At 38.4% G+C, this 18,083-nt stretch overlaps 1 protein-coding gene across 1 annotated transcript in view; it reads right to left on the reverse strand.

The window, feature by feature from the left end:
- nrxn2b (neurexin 2b) overlaps nucleotides 1–18,083 on the reverse strand; it is a 1,850,542-nt gene that overhangs the window by 962,961 nt on the left and 869,498 nt on the right. The gene's annotated exons all lie outside the window — the stretch shown is intronic.

The following is an 18,083-nucleotide window of genomic DNA, read 5'->3' on the forward strand; positions in this document are numbered from 1 at the left end:
GAGGTTATGTTTTTGCCGGCGTTTGTCTGTTTGTTTGTTTGTTTGTCTGTTAGCAACATAACTCAAAAAGTTATGGACCGATTTTGATGAAATTTTCAGGATTTGTTGGAAATGTGAAAAGGAAGAACTGATTTCATTTTGGGGGTGATCCGGAAGAAATCCTGGATTCTGGATCACTTTGAAATTTTAGTTAACATTGTGGTAAATGGGACCAAAAATTTTGTTTCTCAATATCTCGGTTAATTATTGACCAAACCCCATGAAATTTGACTCAGGGATGGACAATGGGATCCTCTTTCATATTCCAAAGGCTGATCCGGATCTGATCCAGAAGACTGATTTTATCGCAATTTATATAAAAAATGGGGGTAGTCCTTGGCGGAGGTCTGCGCTCTCTGAGTGCTTTTCTAGTTCTTATTATTTTTACATTTTATTTTTTTTTACATACAATTTAAATTTTTTAAAAGTTAAACTTAAAAAAGAAGTCTGTATTCACACTCGCCAACACTAAACAAATGCGTAAACTAGAACTAGATAACAAACTTTTTTTTTTTTTAGAAACTCTAAGCTTTGCCTGGAATGTTCCACAGTATGACATTAAACAGCTCTACCTCTACAAATACCTAGAAAAACATGTATTCTGACTGTGAGTGGGGTCGCCTCTCCACAGATCTGACCTGCAACTTGGTCTGATTTGGTCTCCACAAAGATAGAAAGGTTTAATGCCATACTGTGAAACATTCCAGACAAAGCAATAACATTTCCATGGAGAAAAACCATTTGACGGACCCTCCAACAGAAAAGTTACACGATGCATCTGTAAGTATTGATATTTTTGCAAGAGAATCGATTATTTTTCGACACTGTGACAAAATGGGCCTTTGTCTGTTTTTAAACTCATTCATTTAATTTCACACATTAGTCAATTTGAAACCATATCCAACCATTCAGCTACAATTCTTCTTAGTTTTGGTTAATTTATCACAGAGTATAAAAACATAGTGGAGCATTTCCGACCAGACTGATACCCTGAGATTTCATTGTATTTCACTATATGGATAACTTTGGATCAACTGCACCAGAACAGTTTAGTCCTGACTGGTCTTTAGTTTCAAATTATTTAGGCTACGTTTACACAGAGCTGGGTATGCTGAGAAACAAATATTTATCTCCCTCCGTTTTCCAAAATAACATTGTGCACACAGCATCATTTTCAAAAAGGTTTTCGTTTACACCAACTCACATAAATACGCCATCGAGGACCGTCATAACTACGCCAAGCTTCTGGATTCAAACCTGTAGCATTTATTTCATTACAGCTGTAAGTACTACTCACAGATCCCTTGAAAAACGTGCATTACTGAGCGGGCTCGCCTCTCCACAGATCTGTTAAAGAGGTGGTAAAATTGCTGACCTCCGAGGCTCATTCGTCATCTCAGGTCATGGATATGAAACATCAGCTTTGTGTGCAAATACAAACACATGAAAAGTGTTTGCACCAGAAGAAATGTGACTGTTGCGCTGATGCTTCGTGATCATCATCAGAGCAAACGGTAAACATTGGTGTCACTTTTACCGCGTCAGCTCCTAAAACTCTGTTTATCTCACTTTACACGCAAACGCCAAACCGTAGTTTTCCAGAATCTCCACTGTAGACGGAGTTTTTTTAGAAATAATTCACCGTTTGAGTGTAAAAGATGGGTACAAACAAAGGGGAATGTCTATGTTTTTATCCCCCTCCAGGCAGGCGTTGCAGATTTGCAACAGCTAAATTCCAATTACCTACTTATTCCACATCCATATTTAATGAGCTTTTTTTTTACTCAGGAGCCTTTTTTCCCATCCATGCTGATAAACGTGGACGATGCAGACTGTGCAAGAATGGCTACATGCAAACAGCCTGCCAGAAGTGCAAAATACTTTTTTTGTTTACAAAGGATAAAAAAGTCAGGATTGTATATTACTACCCAATATTATAATTTCCCTAAATATCAGATTTTTCCTGTTACTAAAAATTAATTTGAGCCTTAGAGGGTTTTAAAATACTTGTGTATGTGTAAACGGGGCCTTAGTTTAAGGTACATTGTGTAACTTGGTGGAAGATCCGTCAAATGTTTTTCTCAGTGGAGATGTGATTGCTTTGTCTGGAATGTTTCACAGTATGGTATTAAACCTTTCTATCTTCATGGAGACCAAACCAGATCAAGTTATAAGAACTTTGCTCACAGTTAAAATATCAGTTTTTCTTGGTATTTTTGAGCTATAAAACCACCTGTAATTGAATAAATGCAAGGTAGAGCTGTTTAATGTCATACTTTGGAACATTCCAGGCAGAGAAATGGCATATCTTCAGAAAAAACCCAGGTGACGGGCCTCCAACCAAAAAGTTACATACAGTATTTCACCTTTAAGATACCATTACTAACAGTCGGGACAGAAATCATAAAACGCCTACATAACTAAATGCTCCGTCTTATGACACATTACGAAACCACACTCTGCTAACTCACTGAATTCCATCGGCGTACTCCAACCTAGAGCCTTCAACCGTCAAACTGACAGACTGTAAAATCGAATGCCTCCTTACCACCGTCGCCGAAGTGATACGGAAACACCCAGAAACACATATCTGCAAGTCAAACGCCGGCGCGAACATCATCGAACCCACTATTTTGAGTTCTGACAACCTCGACTGTCTCAAATGACTAAGCACACACCATTTTAACGTAGCCCGTAAGTGACGACGGAAGTTTGAAAATTTGTTTGCGACGCTTCACACACTCTCGATTCCTCCGCTAAAGGAGAAAATGCGATGCGGTGACATATGGTGCCGGAGAATGGTATTTGCATATCTTTTCAAAGGAAGGCAAGAGCTATTTTTAAGCTCCAGATGACATGTTACATAAACGGTGGGAGAAATTATTGGGAGAAGAAAGAGATGACACGAGATACGGTGTTAGCTTTGATTAAATTGCAAAGTGTTTCATGTTCTTTTGCCTTACTGTAAAACGTGCCAGATCGGAAAAGGTTCACGTGACATCGCAACGCTTTAGAGTCTATGTAATTGAAACTGGAGCAGGTCAGAATTTTACGGTGGAATTTGCTTTTTAACTGTCAGAATGTAGAATTGCTGACCTGGTTCATGAATAAAGGGCCCATATTTCGAGATTTTCTGATGTTTTTTAATGTATGATGTTGCTTTTCTCATCACAAACGAGTTGTGTTTTGTTTCATTCACACGTTTAACACACAGACACTACGTATTTAGGTTTAGGTATTTAGGAATTCTTCTCTCAAAGTGAAAACACGCTGTTCAACGTTTTGATGTCATGTGGTAAAACAGGAAATGCTCCTGTGTGTTTCTAAACTCCATACACCCACTAGAAAAGGAAAAAAAAAGAAACGATATCTCGGTAAGTTAAAAAGACTTAAATTAAGAACATTTAGCTTTTTTTTTTAGTAGATTCAGCTTGACAAGTAAAATTATCTACCCATGGAATAAGTGTTTTTCTTAATTTCTTATTTTAAATGCAAAAAGTTGTTGTTTTCCTTCTTTTTTTTTTAAAGTGTAGCAAGATGTATTTTCATACTTTAAGTACAAAAAGTCTTATTCCACTGGCAGATAATTTTTGCCTGATTCATCAGTCGGTTTCACTTCGTGGAAACTGTCTGACCTTGCAGCTTTAGGATTCGTATGTTTTTTATTTAACCAATCGCTGCTATTTGGTCGTGATGTATGTAATGCGCCAAATCCCGTAAGAAGAAGGTCAATAACGTCTTTCCCCTTGACAAAATTCACCAAACATTCTCTGTTCCAGCTTTAAATCCTCGATCTCGGGACTCGTTGCCAACACAGAATGTTTGTCTTCGTCTACATCCATCTCGACCGCTTTGTTTACTGTTGTGCTGTTCCACAAAAAGGGACCCAGACAGACACTTGAGTTTGACGTCATGGCTTCACAGCTCTTCGCCGATTGGACAGTGTGCGGTCTACTACTTCCAAGGTTCTTGCAAACCATCGAGTGTATTCTGATTCCTGACCTAGTCGCTGGAGAGAAATTAAATTGAGTGGAGGCACTCGGTAGCACCAGCCTGGCTAAGAAAATTTTACTTGTCAAGTGAAATTTACTCAGATCGTGATAAAACGTTTCTTGATTCAAGTCATCTGAACTTGACTACGTTTTGGTTTTTTGCAGTGCCTTCAATAAAATCAATTTGATAATAATGGAGCCCTGGAATGACAATCTCTACTAAACTAAAGGTAAAAGGAGCTGTTCATTTAACTACCACTACATGACTTCACCTGGTGGATAAGGGCATTTTGAGCTTTGTGGATCATCATGATGTTCATTTTGTCTTCTTATATACTTTCTTTCAATCACAGACTGACATAAGTAACAACAGTGATATAGTCATTCTGAATGGCTTGCAGCTAGCAAAACATGTCAATATACACTATTGTCAAAAAGTTAAAGTTTCATATTTCTTTCAATCACCCATAAAGTTATATAGGCGCCGCTGAAATTATCATCAAACTCTATAAATGCATTCTAAAAGTACAACCTATAAGATACATGTGAGACGATGTTACTCATTTATTCATGTATTTTTTTTACAAAACTGCTCAACAACTCAGATTTTGCCAGTCCAAACTATCATCACTGGACACTACACTCACTTTGAACACCAATGAACATCCAATCAATATAAAAATACTCAAATATTATGTTTAGGTAAGTTATGTGTTGCAAAGTTTCAAAATAATTTAAACTCTACCTCATTTTCACTCTTAAAAACATGAAAAACAGAACTAGTTTATTTAAATAAGTTATTCCTCTCTTACTTTATGCATTCCCAGCATCCTAATTTTTCATCATACCGAGTTTATAAACGCATTTCACAACTCTCAGAGACCAGCGCAGATGGTAATACTAACAACAACTAACATGCGAACACACACTTCCTGATTATCAGACAAAACAACCCTCAAAAACACAGGACGAAATCAGTTTCAGCGCCTTTAAAACGTCAATGGGTATACATGTCTAACACTTCCACGCTTAAATTGCCTCCGCGAAAGAACATACTGGTTGGAGTACTTTTTGACGAAACCGGAGGAAAAGTACCTTAAACGACCAAAGTAGTCCACTCGAGGAGTCTAGAAGCTGCGGTAATAGCCTGACAGAGTTCGTACATGTTAGTATTAACAAAGCGAAGGAGGAGTGAGGGAGGATGATGGCGTGATTAGGGCCGACCAAATAGACCTTCACTTAGAGACGGAGAAAAAGAGACAGAAAAAAAACAGAAAGAAAGAGACAGGTGGACTTAGCGAGGTCGGTGAGAGCCGAGTCCGAGACGGGGGCATAATTGGACAGTTCTGGTGGCACCTTTCATCAGTTCGGACAACCAGGAAACAAGGAGTGGACAAAACACAGCTAAGGTGCTAAGTCATGTTAAACGCCTTATAATCACTTTTTTTTTTCACGTATCTGAGCAAAATGTGTCTTTCCCAGTACAGATATAGCGGCGTTTCATAATCAGGAAGTGTGTGTTTGCATATTAGTTGCTGTTAGCTTCACCGTGACGACAAAACGGTCCATGTACAAGTCGTTCTTTTGATTTCAATTAAGAACGAAAAACTGTTTGTATTATTCCGTTGTAGCGTCAAACAAAAAGCAGATTTCGACCTCGATTTCCAATATTTAATTTAAAGTTTATCTCGTCATCGTGCCTATTTCACTTTTGATATTTTATTCTGTCTGGTTTATATGCCGCAGTGTCATTTTATAGTTTTCTGTTCTTAATTGAAATTCAAAAGAATGAACGGTACACAGACCCAAAACCCCACTCTGGTCTCTGAGAGTTGTTTTATTGTTTTATTGTTTTATTAGAGTTCCAATTAGCTGTGCATTTATGGCCTGCTAGTTTTCTTGGGACCCTTTAAAATAATCATTACACAATAAAAAATGTGTTAAAATTACAATGTTAAGAATATAAATGTACAGTAATACGGGAAATGTTTGCATTAATAGTCAAAATGATAATGAGTCTTGCTTTGTAACAGATGTTAAGTAGGGGTGTGCAAAAATATTGAAATATCGATATATATTGTATTGTTTAATGTGATGATACAGTATCGATATCATGGGCTGCTCTATCAGTATTGCCAAGAGTATTTTTGGTATATTTTACTAAATTATTTTGTTACAGTGCTACAGTTTTGTTGCTTGTTTAGTGGAAGGAAACTCGTTGATGTAACACATTTGACATGGCAAAGGAGAAATTCAATTTGTCAACTGGACAAACGTTTATTTAGATCGAAAACATTTCACAGCTCATTCAAGCTGTGTCTTCAGTTCTGGTCAAAATGCTGGTGAACACTTTATTATATCTTCAGGGAGGAGTTAACTACACTGAAACTACTCTGAAACACGGAGGAGGTAACTACACTGAAACAACTCTATAGTTTCAGTGTAGTTTCAGTGTAATTAGGCAGGGAGATATACAGTAAGGAAGTATTCACCAGTGTCTGATCAGAATTGAAGAAGCAGCTTGAATGAAACCCAAAACATTTTCAACCTAAATAAACATTTGTCCAGTTGACAAATTTAATTTCTCCTTTGCCATGGATTCTACCTCGGACAACGGAGGGATTCTACACATGACATATTTGACATAATCACTGTTTTGATTATTAAAATGAGTGTCTTTCATATTTCAATAATCACTTTGCACAAGTGGTTTAACAAAGACTTTTAGTATCAGAGCCTTTATTTTTATTGAACTGTATCAAATCGATTTGAAATATATCGTATTGAATCAAAAGCTCACTGTATTGAGATATGTATTGCATCGTGGCCTATGTATCGAAGGTATCATCAACTTCTTAATGATACCCAGCCCCAATGTTCACATGGTCTCTGAAAGCTGTGATAAAGTGCTTATAAACTTTATTGTGTTGGATAATTAATCATTATTGCACAGTGCATTTAACTTTGTCAGGTAAAAGCCATCGTTAGTGTGTCATAGACTAGATATTTCAGGTAGAACAGGCCATTAGTGTATGTGCAAGACAATGGAAGTTTGAAAAATTGAGAAGAAATTAGGTTGAAATTTTTCCAGAAGATTCAGAAAACATAACCCTATTTCGGTTTTGCAAGCTTATCTGGGATTTTCAAAGCAATTTACGTCAAGGAACAAATCACTCATTGCGAAACTGGTGTCAAGTTTTTGTCTTGGTCAAGAGCACAATGTCAGTAATATTAACTGAACAATCAAACAATCAAACCATCAAATACCTCTACAAACTGAGCTACATCTGGCTAGAAAATAATTGATTACGTCCTCTTTGTTGAATACAAAACACAAAACTGTCTCAAAACAGCATCATAATTTTCGTAAACTTTTCTACAAAAATTGATCCAAATCTAAAAGTGTGGAATTTATCGTCTCATAACATCGTTAGCCTGAACGCCCATTGAGTCTTTATCGTTGTATTAGTGCTCATGACTTTGTTTATTACCCAACAATATTTCCTACAGACAGGCTATGCTAGAATATTTTTACACCTCCTTCGTGGTAAAATATGATTTGGCTTCTCCCCAGTCGTAAGTGAAATAATTTAGACTCCAAGAAAAAAAGAAACGTCACTTCAGTTGATGTTTATGGCTTGGTAAAAAAATACAAGTAAAATAAATAAATAAATAAAAAACAGACTGAAGAGGTGTAAGTTTTTTTCTTTTTATTATATTGTTTGTGGGCTTTTTGTCTCCCGGATGATGAAATTGGTTTTAGAGACTTTTGATCGCAGTAAAGTAAATGGCGAAGTGAGGAAAGTGGACCTGAGTTACCTGCGAGGAACTAAATTGCTTGTTTTCAGACGAAATCCCAACTTTTGATAGGTCCTGTGTGTGAGCACAAATCAACAAAGGTTATACAATCGCACTAAAACAAAAATAATAAAGCAATTTCATATAATCGCTAAAGCTCAGTGTTCATTCTGGGTGGAGATTGGTTTGAAAAATAGCTTCTTCTGCCGCTGCCATAAATCTTACCCTTTTTTTTTTTTCTTTCTATTGAACTTCAAGTGTATATTTTTGCTATTGATTCTTGTTAACAAAACTAACAGAACTCTTCATTACGTTCACTCATTTTTTTTTTTTTTTTTTAGGGAAGCACATGGTCCAGAAAATGAAAATAAATACGGCTACTTATGAGGAAAAGGAAATGGAAAAAAAAAGCTCACAGGGGAATGAAAAACACAACAGATTTGTGCAGAATAAATGAGCCAAACACTAAACTCTCTGAGGTGAGAGAAATGTCATTTTATTAGAATTCCAGATGATCATTTCACATGCGTCACTGAAAAAAAAAAAAAAAAAATCCGATTGCTTGTTTGGTTCTACTTTGAGACACGACAGAAGGCGCCGGGACCAGACTTACATCTCTTTGTATAAGGGAGATATCATTCTGGATTTGGTAGGCAAATATAACTCCATACATCTTGCTTCATATAGTTCCAGTATGTGTCTATAAAAGTGGTTCCCAAACTTTTTTCTGGGGATTTTAAAAGTCATAAATCTTCACGAGCCAAGTCAATAGACATTTTTCGTAAATCACTAAATAAATTTGTGACCATTATTGAACATTAATGAGGATATTTTATTGTTGACTGAGTGATCGTGTCTCTCTGAACAATTACAAATACTCAAGTTTTAAACGATGAAAAACATTAATAATCAGTGTTTCTAACAGAAAATTGGTTAGGCAAATCAATGCTGCCGAAAGAGTGAGGAGCAAGATCTGCCCCTACTTGCAGATTGTGACAAGGCGACCCCAAAAACATTTCTTGCGACGCAGTCTTTGGGAAACAATGTGCTATAAAATTTGCATCCAGTCAAAAGTTTGGGCACATCATATCATTCAGTGGTTCTTTTTTTCCCCCCGTGTGACACAGTTTTTTCTTTGTTTCACTTCGTACAAACCGTCTGACCTCGCAGTGTTAGAATTCGTTCGCTCGACAGTAGGTGGGTACTTTTTATCATTTAACCAATCGCTGTTATTTGGTCGTGACGTATGTAATGCGCCGCTAACGGGGGCTAACTGGTGTATTAAGATTTTCCCAAATCCCGTAGGAAGAAGGACAATAAGATCCTTCCCCTTGATAAAATTCACCAAACATTCTCTTTGTTCCGGCTTTAAATCCTCGATCTCGGGAGTCGTTGACAACATTGAATGTATGACTCTTAACTGATTGGCTGGTGCCCGAACTCGCAGTTCTGGGGTTTTTGTGAATCGTCTGTTGTATTTTGATTCCTGACCTAGTTGCTGGAGAAAAATGAAATTGAGCGGCACCAGCCTGGCTAATATGACACCACATCGGCAAAGAAAAGCAAAAAAAAGTGAAATAACTCTTCTAAATGTTTTTTTATTGACAAAGCAAATGGATTTGAGTATAACATTTAAAAAGTGTGATTTACTTTTTTCTCTTTGCTACATAAGTCCTTTTATGTTACTTCATATATTTGATGTTTTTTGTGTATATATATAAAGTAAAAAAATAAATAAAATTAAAAACTGAATGAGGTATGTGCTTAAACTTTTAACTGGTATTGTAGAAAGTAGTAAACATAAAGAAAAAATATACATATGTGAAATTGTTCGAAAAAGTCAGAACTTTACTTCTTACTTTTTTTTTTTTTAAGTACTCTAAACTAAGCAACCAAAATTTAGAAATATGACCTGAAAATTCTCCAACATATGACGTCACAGTCCTTACATAATCACATTCTAAAATCAGGAAACATCTGGAAAAAAAATAAAATAAAAATCACATTAAAACAGTGATGTAAGCCCATTAAATCTGAATCAGCCTAGTGCCGACCAAACGAATGAGAAAATTCGCCCTTAAGAACAGAAGACATGCAATATTTATCTGAGCCTGACTATCGCCAGGGCCCAGCGCTCACTAACCCATCAGATATTACACCTCTACACCTCCGCCGACGCGGGGTGGTGGAATTTATGTGCTCGGATGTGGGCAGGGTGGCCAAAAACGGGAGACCGCTTTGGGCGATAGAGGGTTTAAAAGGCCAGCGAGGGAGTCATTAGGTGGTAATGGTAGAACGGTGGGCACTGGGCAGACAGAGGAGTTGGCATGTGCTTCGATTTACAATGTGGTGGAGTGAAGGATTGAATGGGAGGATAAAGATTTAGTAGTCACTTGCTCACAGACAAATAATGCTATTTGAGGGGTTTTGGGTTTGATTTATAGGAGCCATTTTGAGGAATTTTGACACTAAAAATGATACAGTACGTACTTTTGAACTTTAAATTGCTATGACGACAAACCTAACTTTTCATCTTTCTCAAACACATGGATGGAGGGACTTATATTGTTTGCTGACTTATGTATTTCATGATCAATATTGTTGTTGTTCTTGTTGTAAGCAGTAGGGATTAAGCCCCGTTTACACGTACACGGGTATTTTCAAAAACAGACGTTTCCCGTTGTTTGTACCCATCTTAACCCATCTTATACACGCAAACAGTGAATTCGCCCCTAAATAGGAATCTTTCTAAAAACTCCGACTAGAGTGGAGATTCTGGAAAACTACAGTTTGGCGTTTGTGTGTAAAAATAGACAGAGTTTTAGGAGCTGACCCGCCAAAAGTGTGACCAGTGTTTACCTTTTGCTATGACGATGATGATGATCATGAAGCATTCAGACTAGGGTGACCATATTTCCGTTTTTGAAAACCCAGACACCTTAAAGGGGGTGGGGGGGTGGAGTTTCGACATTGAGCTACTCTCACCTCGCAACCTGTGCACATGGCCTCCCACTTGTCCTGACCGGAACGGAAAACGGAGAATTTCTTGTCCAATCATCGTTAAATTCACATTTGTGCTTCAGCATGTTGCAGATGACCGACTGTTTGTCTCTGCTCGCTCCTTCTGAGTGCACAGAGAGCTACGAGAGATGCTCATTTTAATGGCGGTAATAAAAACCCGGACATTTCCATCACTTAAGAAAAAAAAAACCTGGACGCCCAGGACAGGACGTAAAAAAGGACATGTCCAGGGAAAAAGAGACATTTGGTCACCCTAATTCAGACTAGCAGTCGCATTTCTTCTACTGAAACACTTTTCATGTGTTTGCATTTGCACACACAGCTCATGTCTATGACCGGAGACGAATGAGGCTCGGAGGTCAGTGATTTTGACACTTCTCTAACAGATCTGTGGAGAGGCGAGCCCGCTCACTAATGCACATTTTTCGAAGGTATTTTTGAGTAATACTTACAACTGTAATGAAATAAATGCTACAGGTTTAAATCTAATCCAGGTGCCGCCCAGAGACTTGGCGTAGTTATGATGAGGCTCGATGGCGTTAATGTTTTGTGGGAAATTGTACAGTCATGTATGCTAACAAAAAAAAGCAACACCACATAACTTTCTGGATTTGAAATTTGCATGATGGGAATAGAAAGTTAAAACCATACTTCACACATTCTCCGTGCAGATAGAGAAGTTTTATGCCAATCTGTGAATATTATCTAGTCAAAGGAACAGTATTACCATTGAGATAAAAACGAGGAGGAGGTCAGGTCTGAAGAGATGCAAGTCTGCTCACGGAAACGGTGTGTGCTTTGTTATTTAGTGCAATAAAAAAAAAAAAATGTATAAAATGTAGACTCATCTTCCGCACTGAAGTCATTGTCATTTCTCTTTTATAAACAGGCAATTAAAATCCTAGACAAGAAACCTATGAGATGGCATTATCGTGGTATTATCAAGAAACTCAAGCTTTTCACTTTGGAAAACTTTGTGAATTTTGGCATCCTGAAACAAACAATCGTCTGTCAGCTCTGTTATCTTCTGCCGGAAGGTCTGGCTTTCGGCAGCAGGGTTTTCTCTCAGACCTCACACCAGAGCCCGTGTCAGTGGGGACTGTGCAGATCCAAACTTTAAAAAGATCATTCGGACAGTCCAGCTTCTCTTCAGAGGCTCGAGGCTGTGGAACTCTTTCCTCTGACCTGAAACTACACACTGACCCAAACAACAGGACTCTGAAACTGTGGTTGAAGTCGGGACAGAGCTGCACACATCATGTTTGAAAAGTGCCTGAATCTGTCTTATGTAATTCTTTACTTCTGTGTACATTTTTTTCCCCCCACAATTTTATTTCTGGACCCAACAAAAGCTCCTGTGTCTTTAAAATTAATACTTGCTACAAACACTTAAAGACATATTGTGCTTGTGCCTGCTATATAGTTAAATTCTACAACACCCATGGATCATTACGTTACAATCTGGACATTTTAAATCGCAATAGTGGGCCACTTAATAAAATAAACAAGTTTGCATACTGCACTTCTGCATTACAAAAACGTGGTGCCAAATGCAAGCTAATTGTTTCCAACTCCAATGAACAGCTGAAGAAGAAGTTGTCCGATAAGATACATATCTCGATACATAGGCCACGATACAGTACATATCTCGATACAGTGCACTTTCGGTTCAATACGATAGAATTTTAAATCGATTTGATACTGTTAAATAAAAACAATAAAGGCTAAATCATGGGTACGATACTAAACGTCTTTGTTAAACCACTTCTTGTGCAAAGTGAATGTAGAACTCACCAATTTTAATCATCAAAACATGTCAAAATATGTCATATGTGTCGCAAAAACACGTTTTCTTCTACTAAACAAGCAGGAGCGTGCCTATGTTCCCTCATTTCTAAGTGTGTGTGTGTGTGTTTTCTTTCCAGAATTAGGCCCTGTGTTCCCACATTTCCTTTATCAGCAATTTGCATCAACCCTAACCCATCCCCATTTCATCCTCTCTTTACTACAGATGTAATATAAAGATCATGGTGCAAAGGACCCTAGGTTGAAATTACGCTGAATCATTCCTTTAAATGCTGTATAAAAATAAATATGACTTGTCTTAAGAGTTTTATTTGGCAAAAACTTTTAAAAATAAGAAAAATCTTAGTTATGAGGGAACATTAGCTTGATTAGACGGTTTCACTTCGGGGGTACTTTTTTTATTTATTTAACCAATCGCTGCTATTTGGTGACGTATGTAATGCACCACTAACGGGGCTAACTGGTATTAAGCTTTTCCCAAATCTCATAGGAAGGAAGGACAATAATGTCTTTCCTCTTGTTAAAATTCACCAAAGATTCTCTTTGTTCCGGCTTTAAATCCTCGATCTCGGGAATCGTTGCCAACACCGAATGTATGGCTCTTCGCTGATTGGCTGGTGCCCAAACTCGCACTTCCAGAATTTTTGCAAACCTGTCTAGTGTATTCTGATTCCTGAACTAGACACTTGAGAGAAATTAAATTGAGCAGAGGCACTAGGTGATGCCAGCCTGGGAACATAGAGCTGTGAGAACATAAACAAGCAACCAAACTGCAGAGCTGTAACAAAATAATTAGTAAAATACACCAAAAAATACTCTTAATGTTATATCGATACAGCAGCTCACGATTTTGATACTGTATCGTCACATTAAACGATACGATTTGTCAGTATTTTGATATTTTTGCACACCCCTACAAGCAAGAAGCAGATTTTTTTTTTTTCATTTGTATCAAAATTACAACGCGACACTGCCAAATCCTACACATATCACAGATTAAGAAAATAAAGTTGGATAATGAAGTAAGTACAGAGCAGTGAGTGGCGAATACGGTGGTTGATAGGCAAAATATTGTCTTAAAAAGTGCTCAAACATACACAAATCACTCCAAATACAACTTTAACTCTTTCCCCCCTGGACGCCTACTAGGAACAACCCATACATATGTTACTAGGGCTACACCCATAGAGCATAATTGCATAAAAGAAAACAGACTTCCACGAGTGATTTCAGGGCAATTTTGGTTCATAATCGAGTATAAAGCCCGGATAGTTTGTTCGGATATCGCAGGACTCCACACAGACGCATCAGCGGCATTCTCATCTTCGTAAGATTCACTCTCTGTAAGTCCGTCGCTATCGCTGTTTTCCACTTTATAATCACCCTCATCATCACTTTGAAATCTATAAAAGTCACTTTCTCTAAACTTATCCATAAAATACGTCCGCTCCTCATTATTTCTAAAACTGTGCGCCGCAGCGCCGCGATCTTTCCATTGCACGTGTTTCGTGTTGTGTTTTTTCCGGAAGCTACCATCGTCACTACTTCGATTAACTTCGGAAAAAATCGGCGAAAACATATCCTTGAATCCTATTGGTCAGTCTAGTGTGGGTTGTAGTGGCCCCTACCTATCGCAGTCTCTGTTTAAATGTGAAAAACCGAGCCATTTCTAAAGGTCGTCAAATCACGTCTTTAGTGATACAGCGGAGGTGTCAAAAGTCGTCATTAAGGGAACAGGGGGGGTCGTCAAATGTCGTCTTCATGGGGGAAAGAGTTAAGAGGGTTAAAAGTGATCATGTGTAGTAGGTCTACTTCAAAATAAATCTGGTCTAATTGAATTCACAAAGTTACACGATGGGCCTTTAGGGAGAACGGACCCACGACCCCAAAAGCCCACCTACATAATCGTCTCTGTGGTCCCAAATAACGAGTAACAGCTTTGACATAATCCCCCTCATCAGTCCGCACGTCACTTCTAAACTCAGACCTATGGCAGGTGGCACATTCCGGCGCTTGGCATTTCTCCCAGATCGTTTTTACGGACACGACCTCGGGAAGACGGATGGGCCTCCGGAACACGTGTCGCACCTGCTGCTGTCTGGCCATTTCATTTGATGTTTTGATTTTTTTTTTCATTTTTTGGCAGCCGGCGGAGTACGGGCGATGCCTGGCTGACCGCGTGCGAGCGTGCAGAGCGGAGTGAGTCGTCTGAAGTGCAATGAGCCCCGAATCCTCCGCTGACAGGAGAGGAGGAAGTCATCAACGCAAAAGACAAGAGCAAACCCGCGGCTGGTTAATGAAAGAACTGATTAGAAAGGTATCCGTTGTCAGTGTGTAATTAGAGTCCAACAGATTCTACAGATGGATGGGGAAAAGGCTGCAAATGCAATAAAATGGACCGGGGCGTTTCACTTGGGCCGTTTTTTGTCTATCAATACTGTCCCTTAATAGTTTGATTAGGTTCATTGGGTTTTCTGATATCAAAAAGGAGACAAGACGAAGTGGACGTGGGTGGGAACATTTCGGACTGTATCCAAATGCCCAGTATCCAAGAACGTTCCGACACTTCCTTTCATTTCTCCAGACCAGCGATTAGATTATTTTATACAGACCTCTTAGTATTTTGTAAAGTTACAATTTCAGCTGTTCCAAGTAGTAACACGATGTTGATAGGCGAGAGTAGAACAGTTGGTAGAGCGTTTGTCCACTGATCTGAAGGTTGGCGGTACAAATCCTGCTCTTGAAAGCGCTTTGAGTGCCTTGAAGGTGGAAAAGTGTTCTATAAAAATGTGAATCGTTTACCATGAGTTTTTCTCTATGCAGCGAGAAACGTCGAGTGTTAAAATTGACTCTCACAGAATCAGTTTTAACATTTTCTCAGGGTTTATATGAGTCCAATCTGTTCTAGAGTTATTTTAACATTTTTGGAAATGTGAATTAAGTAACACTGGACCAAAGCTCCTGTTTAACCCCCAAATCAAGAGTTATATTAATGTTTTGAGAGTAAACAGATAACACTTTGCAGGGTTATACTGATTTAGCTAAACAACACACAGGAGAGTCCACCAGCGTCTGACCAGAAATGAAGAAGCAGCTTGGATGAGCCACAAAACATATTCGACCTAATAAACTTTTGTCCAGTTGACAAATTGATTTTGTCCTTTGCATTTTATTTTTACACTTTATTTTTGTTAATTTAAGATGGAATTATGTACAAAACTGTTTCAAACTGGTCTTCTCTCGTGGGAGTTTGAAGTGGAGGGTGGGAGGAGACAAATTAACACAAAGGGAAGTTGAATTAACTTAAACCTGATCAACTCTGGCAAATAAACTCAACTCGAACCTCCATTTAACTTTCCATCCATCCATGCATTTTCTTCCGCTTATCCAGGCCGGGTCGTGGGGGCATCCTGGAGTCTAAGCAGGGACTCCCAGACTTCCTTCACCCCAGACACGTCCTCCAGCTCTTCCAGGGGGACCCCGAGGCGTTCCCAGGCCAGCGAGAGACATAGTCCCTCATTTAAATTTCAAATGGTTAAAATAACACTTTTTGTGTTAAAAAAAACAACAACTCGGAAATATTTTACCCTGAAATTTTAACCCTCCAGATTTTGCTGTGTAATAAAGCTATTGTAATTCTGGGGAATAACAGAATCATAAAACACAGGACAATACAGGGTAAAGGGAGACGGTTAATTATGAGGAAAGACTAATGGCTGAGTGGCTAGGACTTTTGCATCACAGCAAAAATATCCTTGGTTCAATTTATGGGCCTTTCTGCGCAGAGTTTGCATGTTCTGCCTGTGTCTGGGTGGGATTTCTTTGGGTACCCGTTTCTCCCAGTCAACCCAAAACATGTACCATCGGTAAAATCCCTCCAGAAAGGTTAGTCCTGATCAAGACTAGCTCAAGATCTAGAGATGGGTGCTGCCCTGCGGAGATGCCCCAGCTGGATTGAAGGATGGATCAAACTGAAATTCACCAACGGAGACAATCACATATCTTTAAAAGTATGAAATGAATATGTTAAACTATTTCACAAATGAAACAGAAAACACACACCAAGGTTCTTGTAGAGGTGCAAATCCAAGGAACAGTAAAATAAAAGTGAAAAAATGCATCTCACACTCAGATGGCCAATGTCAAAAAGCGTTTTTAAAATTACTTTTAAATAACGTTTCGGCAAAAAAGCCTTCGGCAGATCATTTTTCTTGCTTCTTGCTCATACTGTCGTCCAAAGCAGTTAGTTCTATGTCGGATTAACTAACACAGAAACAAAAAAACAAGAACAAAAAACAAACAATAGTCTTTACTGACCAGACTACATCTTTCTTAACCCTATCACCAGCCCTGTTTAGATCATGTGTGTTCCTCGGCGTAAAAATATCCCCCTTGGTAGATCCTCATCGACCCAGCCTGAGCTCCGCAAATGAGCGGTGTGATGTCTGGAGCCGGCCGCATAATCACCATCCCTCCACCATCACCGCAGCTCGCTTCTCTTCGCAAAACACTCGCGCTCGACGCAAATGAAATCAATGCCGCACTACAGCCACTAGCCTTTAGCGAACGTGTCACCCCCATCAGCCGAAACGCAAGTGTTCACGACTACACGGTACTACACGCCGGAGTACTTGAGTATAATTACCGCGTCGAAAGCCTAATCAAAACAACTTGAGTGAGTGGTTTTGGTAGTGATTTGTGGGAAAATGAGCGCTGGGTTGTCATTGCGGCTCGATGGAAATTCAAAATGGAGGAGGCTTGGTTTTTATTTATTTTTTTTAGTCTCGCTAAAATTGAGAGATCATTTGAGTGCACTAATAGAATCAGAAAAGTGATTGCTGACTGAAAATGTGCTGCTGCAAATCATATTTTATACCTTGGGTTGTACAAAGTGAGTTGGTAAAAGGGAATTGAAAAAAAGGCAGGGTTAGATAAGGACTTAGTGGTGGAGATAGTCTTTGTCAGGAGTGAATACAGTAGTCAGAAGTTGTACTTATAAAAATAACATACTTCAAGTAAAAGTACAAATTGATGATAAGAGTGATTTTTTTTTTGAGCTAAGAATAAAAATAAAATGTCATGAAGCGGCGGTTTTCAAGTTAAGAGCTACTTTTTACCTTTTGTTCAGGAGAGATCGGCAATTCCGAGGTTGAAATCATCCAAATGATTCTAGTGAAGGTTTATGGAGTTTAAAAACACACTCGTGCTCTTCCTAGTATGATTTAGTATTACCACCTGGCATCCATGGAACAGAGCGTTTTGGGTTTTTTTTTTTTTTTTTTTTTTTTTTGACAAGAAATCAGACCAAATATGCAGGATTTGTGTGTTAAATATAAAAATGTATATATAAAACCAAAAATAAGAAAATGAAAAAAAAAAAAAAAAAGTTTCTTCATTATTTGTCTCCAAAACCAAAATGAAAAAATG

The sequence above is a fragment of the Boleophthalmus pectinirostris genome, unplaced genomic scaffold (assembly GCF_026225935.1).
Source record: "Boleophthalmus pectinirostris isolate CB_2022bp ecotype Guang Dong unplaced genomic scaffold, ASM2622593v1 HiC_scaffold_20, whole genome shotgun sequence".
NCBI lineage: Eukaryota > Metazoa > Chordata > Actinopteri > Gobiiformes > Gobiidae > Boleophthalmus > Boleophthalmus pectinirostris.